We start from the raw sequence: 16,103 nt of genomic DNA, 5'->3' as shown, positions 1-16,103 counted from the left end.
GGCCTGTCACAGTGCATTAGTGGAAAACAAATTGAATATACAATGATGAACAGAGGTCGAACAGATGAAGGTAAAATGGTATCAGTCCCAGTACCAGTCAGCTATGCCAGGGTGACTCAATAACAGACAGGTGTTAACAAGCTATGCTGAGCCTGTGAGCTTCAGCAGCTCCCAGGCACTGACCTAACAGTCACAACTGCAGAATTGCATGTTCTTATAAATCAGATTTATGGGCTTCAGACATGGCAGGCAATTTCATCTTTGACCCATTCATTTTTAAACTAACAAGCACAAACAAAATAATGCCTGTTGTGTTCAGTTGCTGGATCACACTATGCTGAATCTTGTTTTCTGAATTGTTTTGCTGGAGTATTTTATGAACACACAGGTATACGATGCAAAATAACAAACCTTTTGATTTTCACCTGCTAGTGACTAATCAGCTGGTTTTGTATAGAAGAGCAACTTATTTTTTGCCAGAAAGAAAAGAAATCATAGATGAAACAGTTTTGAAAATGGAAACATTTTTTGTAAAAAAATAAAAATAAAAAGCAAAAAGCAATTTTTTTCTTCAAAGGAAGGCACATAAAAATGCTTTGCTTTGCTGTCAACACCAAAATTCAGGCATTTTCTGAGTGATTACATGAATCAGCCATTAAATAAAATGTTTATAGTAATGTTCAAACCCGTATGACGACTTGTTTGTTTCAAAGATCTGAAACGGTCACCCACCAGTGTGACAAGACCTGCAATCTGCTTTGGAGCTCCCTGCCAATCACGTGTGTCATCCCCATTAATTTATTATTCAGCTACAGTTGTATCATGACTGTAGGCAGTTATAAAGACAAACACGATCTGTTTGGGAGATCAGTCAGCTCGATACGCCCTCAAATATGGTAAAAAGCTCCCCACTCTGAAAGTGTAATTCTCTCGCCAAAGAAACTGACAATCAAGACAAAAGAAAATTCTGATTAAGTGGTTGATGAAGATTCATGCAGCTATTTTTTATTTTGACGTTGAGGCATAGGTTGGCTGGACTAAAGTGGCAGCCATGTAAACAGGATTGTTTGTAATTTCACAGTTTAAGAGTCAACAAATGACAAAAGACTGCAGTAATCACTTCAGCATCATCTAGTCCGTTGATTGCTGAAAGACTGATACAGTTCATTATCACTGCTGGCCAGAAGAAGAAAGAAAGAACGAGAGAGAAACATGAGAAAGGCGAGGGAAAAAACTGTCAGAGTGAGGAGGACTTGAAAGACAAATTACATAAATTAGTACATGACAAAGGCAGAGACAGATGAGAGCTATAACAATTAATAACTTATGAGTTAGATTCTCTCCTCTCGTGCAGGCTTCGCTTTCTGCCTGTAATTATGAGTCTCTCTCTAAATCCCTCCCTTTCCCTCCTCTCCCCCACTACGCAATCCCTAAAACTGGAAGAGAGTCCAGTTCTCGCTCTGACTTTGTTTATCCTCCCAGCGCCAAGCAGCTGGCACAACAAACAAACGCGGGAACACAAAGCTTCGGCAAGAGACAATCAATAACCAGACAAATAAAAGAAAAGTACAAGCAAACATGTGAACAGCTCCAAGTCAAGCAGCACTTAGTGAAGAAACAGCATCCTACTCTCACCTGCTCTCAATCTTTCCCAGCTGAATGAGTGACTGGCGTCTTACTCGTGAGTCACTGTGTGAGTGACTCACAGTGACTCACGCGCAGTTGGCTTCATCTACTAATCTACATCACCATTCAGCTTTATGTTATCATGCTACACACAGCTGTTTAAATTGAAGTACTAATGTTCCATAAGATGCCTGCTGTGTATCTGAGCGAATGTGCACAAACACACACACTGTGCACACTCTACTGCGCATGCACAACAACGCTTGACCAGCTGTTTTTTGGCAATGATACAGAGCGGGTAGGGCTACACACACAAACCTCCAGGATATATATTAACGCACTGGCCGACGCTACATCACATGCATCATGCGACTACTTTAAGTAAACAAACACATTTTACAAAACAGACTTTTACTGAAAAAGTGACAGGCTGTCACTTTGAGATGCGATCAGATTGAAGGAAAGGAGTCCATTTCTAAAAAGACCGCACCTTTTGTTCACTCCAGTTGAAGTCTTTTATAATTATATCATAATTTCATGTTACGTAACTGACTTTAAACTGACAGCAGGAGTGTAGAAGTAAAAAAAGGAGATGGAAAAAGACAGCTGTGATTCCAATGAAATACAGGGAATAATAACATGGATACTATTGTGTTGCAGGCACAATAGGAAAATAGATTGTAAATAGGACAGCAACCTTCTTGTATATAAGGAAAATCAATGGTTGCCTGATTGCATCAAACGTTTTTGGTATTGGTGACCGATTACAGGTAGTTGCGTTGACCAGCTGGTCACCCAGAGGCTGAACATGCGACATACACAAACTCTGAGCGATCACACAGGTCAGCTGGTGGAAGGCGACCTGTTTTGCCTGTATTGCATACAGATTGCATGTAACTCATCTCTAACTGATAGCACAATGATACCATAGCTTGTTGTCGTTTTATTGCAGCTGACTGTGAGCGTCCACAGATCTTTGAAGCAACCATTTCAGAGGCAGCAAGTTCATGGCTCACAGCTTCAAAAAGTTGGGTCTTACTGCATTCTCCAACCACTGTTTCCCCTAGTGTGATTGCACTATTAACAACCACAGCATAATTATAGTCCGGAAGCTTCACCAGTTTAATGCAAATCTAATCAAGTTGCTTCTTGAACCATTTCCATGTTTGTTAACAAATTTTGCATTTCACTCTACTCTTGCAAAACAGCTTAAATGGAAGCTGTAAGTCTACCATAAAAGTAATGAGAAGAAATCTGTGCAGCTATATTTGTGTGTTGTGCTTCTAACACACCCATTCACACACAAGTTAGAGTAGCCAACTGAGATGGATTAAATACAGTAGTATTCAAATCTTTGTAAATCTTGAGAAGAACACAAAAGGCCTGTTCACTGCAGGAGCTTTTACAGAAGCTCCTGCAGTGAACAGGCCTTTTGTGTGGAACATACAAATGTGTGGAACAGAGATTATATGACAAAGAGAGAGACAGAGTGAGTCAGTTTATAAGAGAACTGTCCAAGTCACTATGTAAATATGTCAGTATGATCACATAAATATGCTGCAGCAATCATGATGCTCCACAAAAACTCGTTATTTGTCTCTGTTAACCGATCAGCCGACACAACACAATAGCGTTACATACTGTAATTCTGTCAGTAAAGACGATAAAGAAAAAGTACTGGTTGATTCACTTTTTGTCATTAAGGATAAACAAAAAAGACACACACACAAAAAATTACATTTTGATCAAGAAATCAAGAAATTGTCTGTTTTCATTGCACAAACAGCTCCGCTGCACTACACAGAATCCTGTGAAAGAACCAAATCCCACCAACTTTGCTTCTTTTGCCGCTATCCAAGTAAAATGAATGCAAGAAGAAGCATCATATATCTAATAAATCAATCATATTTTAAATGATGACATGATAACTTATTATTATTTCTAATATTATTATGGAGACATGCCACCACCATGCTGATAAGCTAATACTGCATTACCAAGTTTGTAGGTGTAATTTTATTTTAAGCTCACTGTGTAGGTTTCAGGATTACTGTCAGCAGTCAGTCATCTGCAGCTTCCCACAACATAAACTAACAATATGTCAGAGTTATCCAGTAATCTGATTTCTCTCCAAAGCTAAACCCAACGAGGAACTGTAGACTGCAGGCTACACAATAAATATGCTTATATCACCCAGGTACAGTATAGGCACAACTCTTCATGTTGCTAAGCAACCACCATACTCTTACTTCTTTGTAGTAGTCATAAACAGAGAAGACCCAAAGTTAGGAGCAAGGTATTGAAAAAAACCTAAAGACACTGTGTAAGTGACACAAGAAAACATGCAGTAACAGAGTGGGATGGCCTAGATCTGACTTCAGATTATCTGCTCACAACACTGAAACAAAAGCACTATGTTAGGTACTGTTTTGCTACCGGGCAGTTTTGTGTTCAGAGCGAGTGATTGGACATCCTTCATGGGCAAGCATTCTGTCTCAGGTGATGCTTTCCAGAATGCCGGCAGCCTCACACTCACTCAGGTGAACTTTTAAAATGACCTAAAAGAGACTGACAGCACAACTGTATACTGTCTGCAGTGGAGCACCTTAACATCCATACTAGCTACTCCCATCCGGTGAGCCTATAGACTGTATATAAATGAGGTCCATCTAGTCACCATGATGTCACCCATTCATTTGAGCCCAACATTTTAGATCCTCACAATCTTGATTGATTCTGTCTTCTTTTTCCAGTTAGCAGAGATGCCACCTGCTGGCCTTTAGAAAGTATGAAGGTTTAAGCTGTATCCTCAGTACCTTGACTTTTTAGATGCACAAGCTACATCCATCATTTACCTACAGTGTGTGTCTTAACAACTCTTTATGTAAAAGCGTAGATGGTGTTAATGCACATGCTAAAGAAAATAAAAAATAAATGGAAAACAATAAAGGTTCATATTCTATAAGAGGCTAAAAAACACTGTCTCGCTGTGTTTGTAAAAACATCAAAGGAATTTGGCATGAAGGCAAAGGCAGACTGCAACACTGTAAAAGACGATGTGGCTTTCACACATGCGATTCTCTTTTTTCTCTTTATGAAAACATGTTTTTGAAGCGTATGGATTTCCATGTTTTGATTTAGAGAAGTGTTTGTTTTGTTTGCTTTGCTCTTTTGTTCTGTGGTTGCTCAGTTGTTTCTTTTGTTAAAAATAGATTTTGAATAAATGGGCTGAAGGGTCCATCTCGCACTTTCAGATGTCCTACAGAATGACACAAAATACACAAAATAAACTGCACAGACCTGAACCGAGGAAACTTTTTGGTTTCGTAAAAAACATTAAACTTATCCGACACATTCAAACCACACCGTGACTGCGTTAATAACCACGATCCTTTTGGTCACTATAACTGTGATTTGAAATGTTTATATCATTTCATCTTTAACACATAGAAACACAGTGTGACCCACATCTACGGTATAGTTGTCTGCATATCCCAGTGACAGTTTTATCAGTTTCACATTAAACTGTCTGAAAGAGCCTCATGTATATTCATCCTCTCTTTATTCATAATTGATGCCCTGAGCCTAACAACAGTGCTGATGCCGGACAGGCATATTGTCTGGGGAATTCAGCCTTTCCTGCTGTTTTTATAACTAAGTACAGTATTCTTCCTTTTGCTTCTAAACTATTACATTCAGTGGCTGAATTATACAATACTATCTGTTAAGGATCATTGCTAATGCACTGTACCTCTTTGCATATTCTCTCCAGACAAGAATAGACAGCACACACGTAACAGCTGAATAGATGTGAAACAAACCATCTGGACTACGCATATTACAACAAAATTGTGGACCAGTGTGCGTGGATAATGGATTATGCTTTCAAAATCACTTAATGTTGATCCTTTGATCACTAATGTAATCTGTTATATGTCACCATTCTGGATGCTGACCAACAGGAAGAGAAACTGAGCAAGGACTTTGATTGACTTTACTGTGACCTCCAGCCCCTGCCCTTCAACTCTGTCTGTTTGTCTCTCAGGGGTCAATACAGGTCAACTTCCTCATTAATCACAAAGCCAGCTTTGCCAACGGACTCGCAGCACATTGGTGCACTGCTAAGAAAGACCACCCATAAATTAAGAGTCAAGTTCACTCTCCATTGGTGGAAAAGCTCCACAGCTCCGCCGCTGAGGTGCTTTCTGAACAGAAACCAGGTTTGGCTTCTGAACATCTCGTTCACGCTGCTAAAAACAGAGGCAACAAAGAAGTGACCTTAAGGAACTAAATGAAAATGACATAACAGCTGAAAGCATCAGCAACAAGATGACAACAGATGCAGTCTCAACAGCTTTAAAGTGTGAAAATCTGTAATCAAATAGATCTCATGACAGCACGGAAATCTTACGCTACACTGAAATCTTTCTTGCACAATCAGCTGTTCATTCCCAGCCATAATAACACACTAAACTAAGTGTCTCGTGGTATATTTAGACCCACGACAACTGCATGGCACACCATATGCATTTCCTTTCATTCCCAAAGACACACATGACACCCATGCTCCTTAACGCATGCATGCGTGTTCTCATTCTGTGCTGTAGTACCTGAATACTGTTATCAAAACAAAAATCACACTCACCATCAGGCTCATGAACAAGAAGTGTTAGAAGGAGAGAAAAAGCAGAGTCTCACCAGTGAGAGCTCGTCCACAGGAGACACCACGGCACGCAGGCGAGAGAAATGTGTCCGCCTGACGAAAACCCTACGAGAGCAGCCTGCCCGTGCTCCAAATCAATTTCACACTCTCTCACCTCCCCGCCACTGTGATGTCATTCATTCATCCTCTTCCCCTTCCCCGTAGCCATGGTAACTATGCCGCTTGGAGCTGATCATTCTTTTACATCTGTCTTTCTATCTCCCTCTGTGTCCCTCCCCCTCTCCAGACCTCGCTGAGCCCAGCCCACTCACTCCATCTGAGGGGTGCAGTTACACCCCTAGCCTCACAATCATCCACCCCTTCTTTCTATTCCCCACTATGCTGCTCTGACAAATGAGGAGGAGGGACAAGGAGAGGGGAGGCGCCTGGATTTGCTTCATGTAGTGTGCCCTGATGAGTTTGTGGCCAAACAGGGATAGTTTGCCAAGGAGACCCATAAAGACAGAAACCGGCTACAAAGCCAACTGCCAGACAAAGGAGACAAAACAGAACGACATGAGCTGTGTTTTTGGAGCCAGACACACCGAAAAAATATAATGGAGGTTAAATGCTCACACACAGGTGTGTCTGAAACCCCTTAATGTGCTCACACACATAAACCCAAACACTTAGTCCTGTAATGTGGTGGTGATGAATAGTTAAGGGCTATCACCATCATTACTACAGAGCTGCACTGGCAATAATCCCCACAGTGACCTTGGATTTTCCCCTTGTTAACATTTGTTTTTTTCTCAAAGCATCTTTTCACAATTTCCACATGTCCATTACAGCCTTATTTTAGCCATTTCACTGTTAGGTTCTACTCACCTACCCACCATGCTGCTGATTTAATATTCTAAATCTATCTTCCTTCATCTCCAAGCACACATGCTTTAATTCTCACCTGCAGAACTGGGAGAGCCACTGAAAGGTATGTAACAACAACACATATAAGAAGGAAGGAGTTAAAAGTCAGAGACAGTAATGGTTAAAAAAAATCATACATCTACAGTCACTGGAAAGGCTGTAATCATGAGAAAGACAAAGCAGACAGCAACATGGGGGAAAGTAATTATAATACCAAGAAAAATAGAAAAGCTTAAAGTAGATACAGAGAGAGGAGGGTACCTCTGAAAGGGGAGATCTCCTCTTTGTTGCATATCTTCACACATCAGCTGCTTTTAATTAGCTTCCTGTGCTTTCCTCCTGGATAATCTCTCCATCTGTTAGCATCAGTCCTAGTCTGTCACTCTTAATCTCTGAGTCACTGCTCATATAATTAATGGGGGTCTTACCCAAACACCAATACAGTACCTACTGTTTGAGCTTATTAAAGTAATTATTGTCATAATTAACCTAAATTACAAATTGACTGATCCATTACCCTGAGAGGTGGCACAATAAGAATTTGTATTTTACACATACATATGCAGAAAGCATACTATAAGCCTACATTAAGTGAGGGCAAGACATTAAAATGAAGGTTTACATATTGCACAACAACTCATTGCTGTTGATCCAATTTAATATTTCCTCAAACTGGCTAAGTAAGGCTAGAAAGCTAGCTGTCTTTTTAGAGCAATATTGTCGATCATCCCAAGACTTTGTTAATAACAGTACAGAAGTTTTAGCACAAAGACAAAAAAACTGCTGTTTAACTTCATTATCACCCAGTTACATCCCATCACTCCTAATTTAATGGTAAAGAATGAATTTAGCTATGTTGACAAAGTTAGCACCTAGCTACAAGTGATGCCATGGTATTATAAATGTTCCAGTTGCCTTACCTTAACAAAAATTAAAAAATTGTAGTCATGACCACACTTGTTTTCACTTATAAATGTAATTGTTCTGAGGTTGTGATGCTGAAAGCCCAAGAAGCTGCAAATTAAGTATTTTGGGTAAACAACATCTCAGGAAGTTTTAGAAAAATAGCAAACCTCCAATATTGTGGTTGTTCATGCAATTAGCTAGTTAGCACTATTTCCAATGAACATTTGAAAAATCTTGAATCTAAAGTCTAAAGTAAGCAACCAATGACTAAAGCAATATAAAGATTTTTTTATGCTAATGGCATAAAAAGGCATAGCAATTTTTCTCCATCGTAGTAGTTTTAACAATGGTGTTATTATTAGCTTATGCTACATATGTCTGTAATGTAATGTAGCTTGAAAGTCTTAAATGCTGATTTGAAATTAGACCATATGACTTATCTGAAGAAAGACTTAAACAAATCCTATTTTTAATTATCCCTAATTTTAGTAATACATAAAGCGTGACTACATGATTTTAGTTTGTTTTCCAATTACTATAAAGGTCAACACCTTTGAATGCAAGTGCTGTGTGACAGATAGACTTTTCTTGCAGGGATTTGAATCCATTTCTTTTTTCATAATGAACTGCTTAAACAGGGACAAGAAAAATGAGCTGATTTAATTAATTTACTTAATTAATAGTTATCATGTGTTTCATGTGACAAGATTAGACACCCTCACAAAGTCGCAAAATGTTCCTCTAATCAGTCTCTCTGAAATGTTTTCTTTTTAATATTCCACTGTCTCAGTGATCACAAAATGTTATCACTTCCCTATACCAGCCTGTGCTGTTCAGTCTAAGGCTACATAGGCAATGATATGAACTTCTAACACTTAGCTTGTACTTAAAATCCTTTATTGCACTACCTATTATCACCTCCTGCCACAGATCGTGTGCGACTATGGCTTTAATTAAATTACACACTCTGTAGTCTGGTGTAAGGTCAACTGGAAAATGTAAGAGAGAGTAAGGGAGTTATAACATGGAGACAAAGTAAAAACAAAGAAGGCAGGTGGGAACGATTTAGAGGTTGTTACATTTTGGATTGGTAGTTATACAAAGGGATGCAATTACAAGATCAATAAAATAAAAAATAAAAAAACACACTTTTAAAACACACACGCACTAACACAAACACTCTGGGAGTATGTGCATGATCCCGAAGCAATTTCTTCCACATTATGGTATGAGACATTGCTTTACAGAGACGTTTTCCTTCATTTCAGACCTCTTATCTGTACCTGCAGAAATGAACAGATATTATGATAACACTAACTGGGATCTTTTATCACCCTTTCCTCCACACTTTCTTTTTACCAAACACATTATCCTTCACCTCAAATCCTCTCTCCTTCATTTCACTCCAGCTTTGCTGTAAGTGATCCTTTTTCTCAAGAATTTAGGTCACACACTCTGCTTTTTGCCTCACTTCTTTTGCCTCACTTCTGTCGATAATCCTCGATCTTTCATTCTGTGGACAACAGTCTAACGAGGATCTTCAGGAGATCAGCGTGATGGAAGTAGGAGTGTATTGTAGCATTGTCAAATGGGGCATCATGCCTCATTAGCTAATGCCTTAATTTGATTAAGGTTAAATGTGAGTGATGACATGTTTGAAATCAGACACACAAACATCACAGCTAGACATTATCTTTCATCTCAGCAAAAACTCCCCCCATGGCTCCTTGAATAGATCAAAGCGGCGTTTTTAAAGGGAATACTTAACCAATCCTGTTCAAATCATTAGCATGGCTCTGCTGATGCACTCACACTCAGCGCTCTAATATCAGCCACTGTAGCTACAGGCAAAAGAACCTGGTAGGTGGACAATTATTTATGTGCAACGGCAGAGGGTCCACTTGTCCATATGATGGCAGAAATGGAGTAGCCACATTTTACGCACCTGCCTTCAAACAATTTTCAGACAGGCGAGCGAAACAGCTACTTCATGAGCTGTTCTCGCAGCCTCTCTTTCCATCCTACTTGTTTCTTCCTGCTGAGAAATGCATTCATCATCCTTCCTCTGCACCATCCAAGCCATGTTACACAATCGAGCGATCTCAGCTCCCATTCCTAAATTACCTTCATAACATTAAAGTATCTGCAGGCTACTTATGTGTTGTTCTTTTCTCTCTGTGGGGGGGGAATCCAGCAGTGTTAACTGTGGTTTTCACATAAGATAAAGCTATCCTACCCTCATCACTCGATCAGCTGATGAAAGGTAATTCATAAATACATGTAGCAAAAGCAAGTCCTGGCAAGCCCAGACATCGACCCTGACACTGATGTCCCTTTATGACACAGTGTCCAATTATAGGAAGTGAAACAAAGTCTGCAAGGCCACCAGTCACATACCAGCAGCATGTGTTACTGTGAGGAAGTCTTCTATATAAAGTGAGATCACATAGAGGACAGCCTCCATCTCCTTAGGGCTTAGTCAACCTTTGTGTCAGCTGCTGCACCTGTTTAGCATTGAACCCATGCAGACTGCTTTGATGATATTGTTTCATCAGATGGGGGAAAATCTCAGACAAAAGGTTTGGATCCAGTCCAAAGCTTGCTGCAGGAATTCCTCTCCTAAAAACACGCTTTTGCTGCTGCTGATGCCACGAGTGCTTTTCACCACCTGTCATTAACTTTAGCTGCTGTTTGAAGCAGCTGTCCAATCCTATGGGTTTTACTCATAAGAATAGCAGTTTTCAGACGGTTTCATCCCATTCTCAAGCTTATTTTCCAATTCAGGCTCATGATCTATAAGATGAAGAATAAAGCACTTTTCCCCAAAAATTTTGCTTCCAATTCTTTAGGAAATTTGTGCCGAGTACCAAAAAAATGAAAAATGTGATTTCTGATTGGATTTATTAGCTGCTATTATTATAGCACACCCGAATACAACCAAGGTTTCATAGCTGGAGTAAAGCTTTGGCAAGGGAGAGGGCAATAACTCTATTTCTTTTTTTTAACTGTCATTAATCTGAAAATACAGGAATTTGGTGAATTTACTGTTGTTCAAACAAAAGAAACAAACAAATAATGAAATAATTATCATAGATCAGGAATCTTTTCAATCCTGATAATGTTAGTAAACAGTCCTTTTCTTTACAGCACACTCCTAATATTGCACATTTCCATCTCAACTCATAATTCAAATAAATAGCACAGTTGCTCTGGATTACAGCTGGCAGCAGTCCAATTTAATCCATGGCATTCCCAGATGAACCCCCTCTACCCCGTCTTTTGCCTGCCCAGTCAGCCTTCTTTCCTCTGACCTCAGGCGCATGAAATTCATCTATCTATTCAATGTCTGTGAAGATATTTTTTTGTTTGTTTGTTTGTTTTTCAAAAGGAGGCTTGGAGACTTTCTGTCAGAGTAACGCCAAGGAATTTCAGTGAGCGTGATAACCGTGCAGTTCCAAACTATGAAGATATCAGCTGGTGGACAGGCACAAAAAATATAGACAAAGATGTTTAATCATCCCATCTCACAGTTGGAGGTGTTGAAAGACAGAGTTTCACTCATCCATCCTTCCATCCATCCCTTCTCACTTATCCAGTTCAAGGGTCAAATTTGTGCCGGAGCCTACGCCAGCTGTTACAGGACAAGAGGCCAAGCAGACCCTAAACAGATAACCAGTCTGTTGCAGGGCTAACATGGAAAGACAAACAACCATTCAAGCTCCCATTCAGGCTTTGGTCAACCTAACCCCATGCATGTCTTTGGACTGTGGGAGGAAGTTGGGACATGGAGAGAATCCGTGCAGACTCAGAGGGAACAGTTGTTGTCAGTTCCACACAAAAAGGCCCCACCTCCTTGGTGGAGTCAAACTCAGGGCCTTCGTGCTGTGAGGAAATAGTGAGACTCTCTAGTTCTGAATTCATTTATTAGATGGAGGAAAAAGATATCTAAGTGGTGGCATCATCTTTTACCTTTACCTTTCTCCATTTTATATAACGTTGACTTTCAGAACCAGACACTCTCTCCTAGAGCTCTCTTGAAAGGTGGTTCGCCCCTTAATCATACAAAAAAGGTGTCATTTAAATCTTGTCAAAGCCATGGGGCTTCAGCATTGCAACACAGCTGGTGGGCTACTTTACATGAGTGAAACAGTTGGTGGTTTGTATATTCTTTGAGCACCACTGGAGTTCTGATAGCAGCAAATCCATCAAAAACCTCGCTTGCAGCAAAAGGTCTTTGCTCAGCCACCACCCTCTCCTGCTCTTCATCATCATCCTCCTCGAGCTCATAAATCAACCTATAATTATCAGGGAGGGTGGTGACTAAGTCTTGAGACCATGTGGCTCAACAGCTGACCACAGGACAGGCAACTGGGCGCCCTTGTGCGGATTACACAGCATTTAGTAATGCTCCACAGAGAAAAGAAAAGAAGCAGCAAAAAAAGAGAGTCTGGAATATAACTGCTGGAAAAATGGTACTGTTAAAGTAACGTGGTGGAGACAGTCTTTTGAGTTTAAAGAGAATGATACCTCTGATACTGCCAGACAGAGAGGCCCACAGTCTGGCTGAGCAACAGGACAGATGGGAATAGCACACAGACACAGATACAGCTTGTTGAAAGGGACGCTGTGACTAAAACAAGTGGACCTCCTTGTACATCACGAGTGATTTTCTTACACTGTGTTTATTAGTAACAGCTCTGAATCATATCATCCCAAGGGTTTAACACCAACAAGTTTAACCCGCATGCACTCAGTCTTTCTCTCTCTCTCTCTCTCTCTCTCTCTCTCTCTCTCTCTCTCTCTCTCTCTCTCTCTCTCTCTCTCTCTCTCTCTCTCTCTCTCTCACAAACACACACACACACACACACACACACACACACACACTGGGGTGTGTAGACTCTCAGTCTGAATAAGACCATCTGTGAGCTCCAGAGAAACAAAAGCAGTTTTTTTATTCTACACAGCCAGAGTCATCATCTTGTCGGATACTGAGCTATCTTATGTCACACCAAGAAAAGGCTTTACACTCCATAAAATCTATTCACCACCCATTGTCACCCCTATTTTTCCTGGCTGTCCAGTCCTCTATAGTCCTCTTTTCTTTCCTGATTTTTTTCCTCACTTTCTGTAAATATTTACACAGAGGCTCTGATTGTACACATCACACAACCACATAGAGCTTAGGTGAAAGTCGCCCAAGGTCATCTGAAACTGGGGCAATCCCCAGTTGACATTCAGTACCCTAAAGGTTTTTTGGAGGGCTGCGTGTTTGTGTTTGCAGCTGACAAGCCAACAAACCTGTTTCCCTTTTTCTGCTCTGCCAGTTAGCACACATGGAACATCTCCAGGCAAACAACAGCATACAAGAGGGACAAAAAAAAAATGAATAGAAACAAAGGCCGATCTACAGACAGCAAACAAAGGCAATACCTACAAGCAAAAAGAAACTCAAAATATGTATAAACATCTAAGTCAAATCAAACTATAGCAGGCATTTTACCCTTTGTAGATTACTTGTACGCTTAGGAAATTCCATTCATGCAAAGGGCAAATTATTCACAATCATAGTTTTGATTCATCCAAATATTTGCCGGTGACCCAACAGTATGCCATCGGGCCTTATGTGACCGACCGGGACAGAGGAGCTCTGAAGTCACTAAACAACACAACACACGAAAAGCAATAGACATTTAGCGCTGTACCTCAGTGTAGCTTCTCCCTGTGGTTCTGTGCAGATAGCAAATAAAATCCAGAGACAATTTGGTCTCAGCTGCAGAGATCTGAAACACTCAGCGAGAGAAAGCCAGAGAGAACTCAACTCCCATCTCTCTCTACATCTACACCAATAGGCTAAAATCCTCCACTCACATCCCATCTGAGTGAGAGAGGGGGAGAGAGAGTTAAAAGGAGAGCGGGTGGATGGGGGGGGTAGTGCTTGCTTGGGTGAATATAGGGGAAAAACTGAAAGGGAGAGTGAGCATAAGTCAGGGAGAGAGAGTGAAAGGGAGAGATTTATGAGTTTGGTTTTGTGTAAGAGAGGGAAAACAGAAAGAGAGGAAGACAGGAGTTTAAATCTCTAATTACAACTGCTTATCACAAGCCCATGAGCAGATGGTAGGAATGGGTGACAGTGGACTTTGTACACACCACTCCGTTACGCCCGTCTTTTGCTTGTGCATGTGTATGTATGTGTGTGTGTTTGCATGCCAAAAAGGAACGTAAGCACATATGCCTAACAATGAGGACAGCTCGTAAATAGTATGTGCCTTCTCACCTAACGTCGCCTTTTTCTCACAGGGTATCAGTGCCTGTTGCTCTTCCTCATCAGCACGAGAATGAGTACTAGAATGAATCTCCACACGCATCGGATGGATTTCATGAAATACATACTTGTGTTCTATTTTTCTATCATCAGGTCAAAATTTCAGTATTTCTCCAGGACTTTGGTTAATAAACAAGAACAAACAATGCTGAGCGGTCTGCGGTGCAAATTAGAAAATGATCTCACGCTGAATCACTAACCAAGATGGTGAAAGTATTTAACATTGTGCCTGCTACTGAAAATCAATCACAACAAAATAAAAGTACTTGCAACTACTGGCAGACTCAAAAACATGTAAACAGTATAATACCAAGAATTGGTGAAATAAAGCCAAGCCCCCAGAAGCCACGAGAAAGTGAGGGAACAAAAAAAGTGTAAAAATAAATAAATAAATGACTAATTGTAAAGTCAGTTATTCTCTTATATCAACTGTTGAACTGATGGTGTATTCAGGTAAAATTAGCAAATATTTTTTATTTACAGTATATACAAATTATTCCTTTTTGTCCAATAGCTTCTAAGTGTGTGTGTGTGTGTGTGTGTGTGTGTGTGTGTGTGTGTGTGTGTGTGTGTGTGTGTGTGTGTGTGTGTGTGTGTGTTTAAACAAATGTTGCGGGCTGTGTGTCATCCAAAGCCCGGGCTTGGAGCGGTGAAGAAGATGGAGAAAGAAGGAAAGAGAGAGGGGGAAGCAGCAGAGTTGTGGCAAGCCATAATCTTTCTCCCCCTTTCTCATCATCCATCTGATGTGCTTTGCTCTCTTCTGCAATAAGCTCATGTCCCTGAGAAAAATGCCTGGAAAAATAAAAGATTCAATAGGAAGAGCTTGAACGGAGACAACTTTCAAATCTGCTCAAACTTGCCTTGTACCCATGCAGATTGCTGTTTTGTGATGGTTTGATTTTTTGGCAGGAATATATGAATTATAGATCAGCTTATATTTGCAGATCTCATGTGGACAGGGGAGAGAGGGAGAGCATTTTTAAACCCAATCACATGTTTGCAATGTTAAAAACAGATAAACCTCTTATTCGGCTTGGTCAGTCACGTTTTTCAAATCAGAAACAATTGACATCTAACTGAATCCAAAAAACCCCCAAACTATATTGAATGGCGAGCACAGAGCACGGTGTTTAGGATGTAGAGTAACGGATGGTGCAATCCTGTTTGTTGATAAACCAAATCCTCACTTAGAAGAGAAATCCATGCACTGCCTCTGCCAGTTCAGCTGGAGGGCTCTGGATCAGCCTGATTACTCTGGGCTGACAGCAGCAGATCGAAGTAATCTCCAAATTCTACATAAGTATGTACACGAAACAAACATATAGCACATTTAGCTGCTGTGAGCTAATATGAGCAGTGCACATTTCATTAGTATTTGTGGGAGGGCAACAGATCTACATATGTACACAGTGAGAGTCAATGCTCTGCAAAAGTGAATGTCTGTCTGCAAACTCTGATGCCTGTGCAAGCATGTTAGTGAAACGAGGCATGCTCGGTTTTATAATCAGGATTCAGGGATCACCTTTACTCCCTGTCATCTGTCTCACCTGTCCCAAAGGTACCAAACAGGGAGAGAGAGAGAAGGAAAGCAAGGGAAGTACAGATGGGAACAAAGAGATAGTGAAACCCACAAGGGATAGAATTGGAGAAATGAGAAAATAAATGAATTGAAACTGAAGA

The 16,103-nt window shown here is 40.4% G+C and overlaps 1 protein-coding gene across 3 annotated transcripts in view; it reads right to left on the bottom strand.

Moving 5' to 3' along the window:
• myo16 (myosin XVI) overlaps window positions 1–13,956 on the bottom strand; it is a 119,332-nt gene extending 105,376 nt beyond the window's left edge. The window contains exon 1 of one of the 3 annotated variants that reach the window (XM_080902503.1): window positions 13,804–13,956. The gene's annotated coding sequence lies outside the window, so the exon portion shown is untranslated. Of the gene's footprint in view, window positions 1–6,271; window positions 6,512–13,803 lie in introns of those variants that run through there. The other 2 variants (XM_080902505.1, XM_080902504.1) reach the window with 2 other exon arrangements.
• Window positions 13,957–16,103: the final 2,147 nt, after the last annotated feature.

This window comes from Rhamphochromis sp. 'chilingali' (genome assembly GCF_963969265.1).
Source record: "Rhamphochromis sp. 'chilingali' genome assembly, chromosome: 14".
In the NCBI taxonomy this organism is placed as follows: Eukaryota; Metazoa; Chordata; class Actinopteri; order Cichliformes; family Cichlidae; genus Rhamphochromis; species Rhamphochromis sp. 'chilingali'.
Note: the sequence above shows the minus strand (reverse complement) of the source record. Positions and strands in the feature narration are given on the sequence as shown.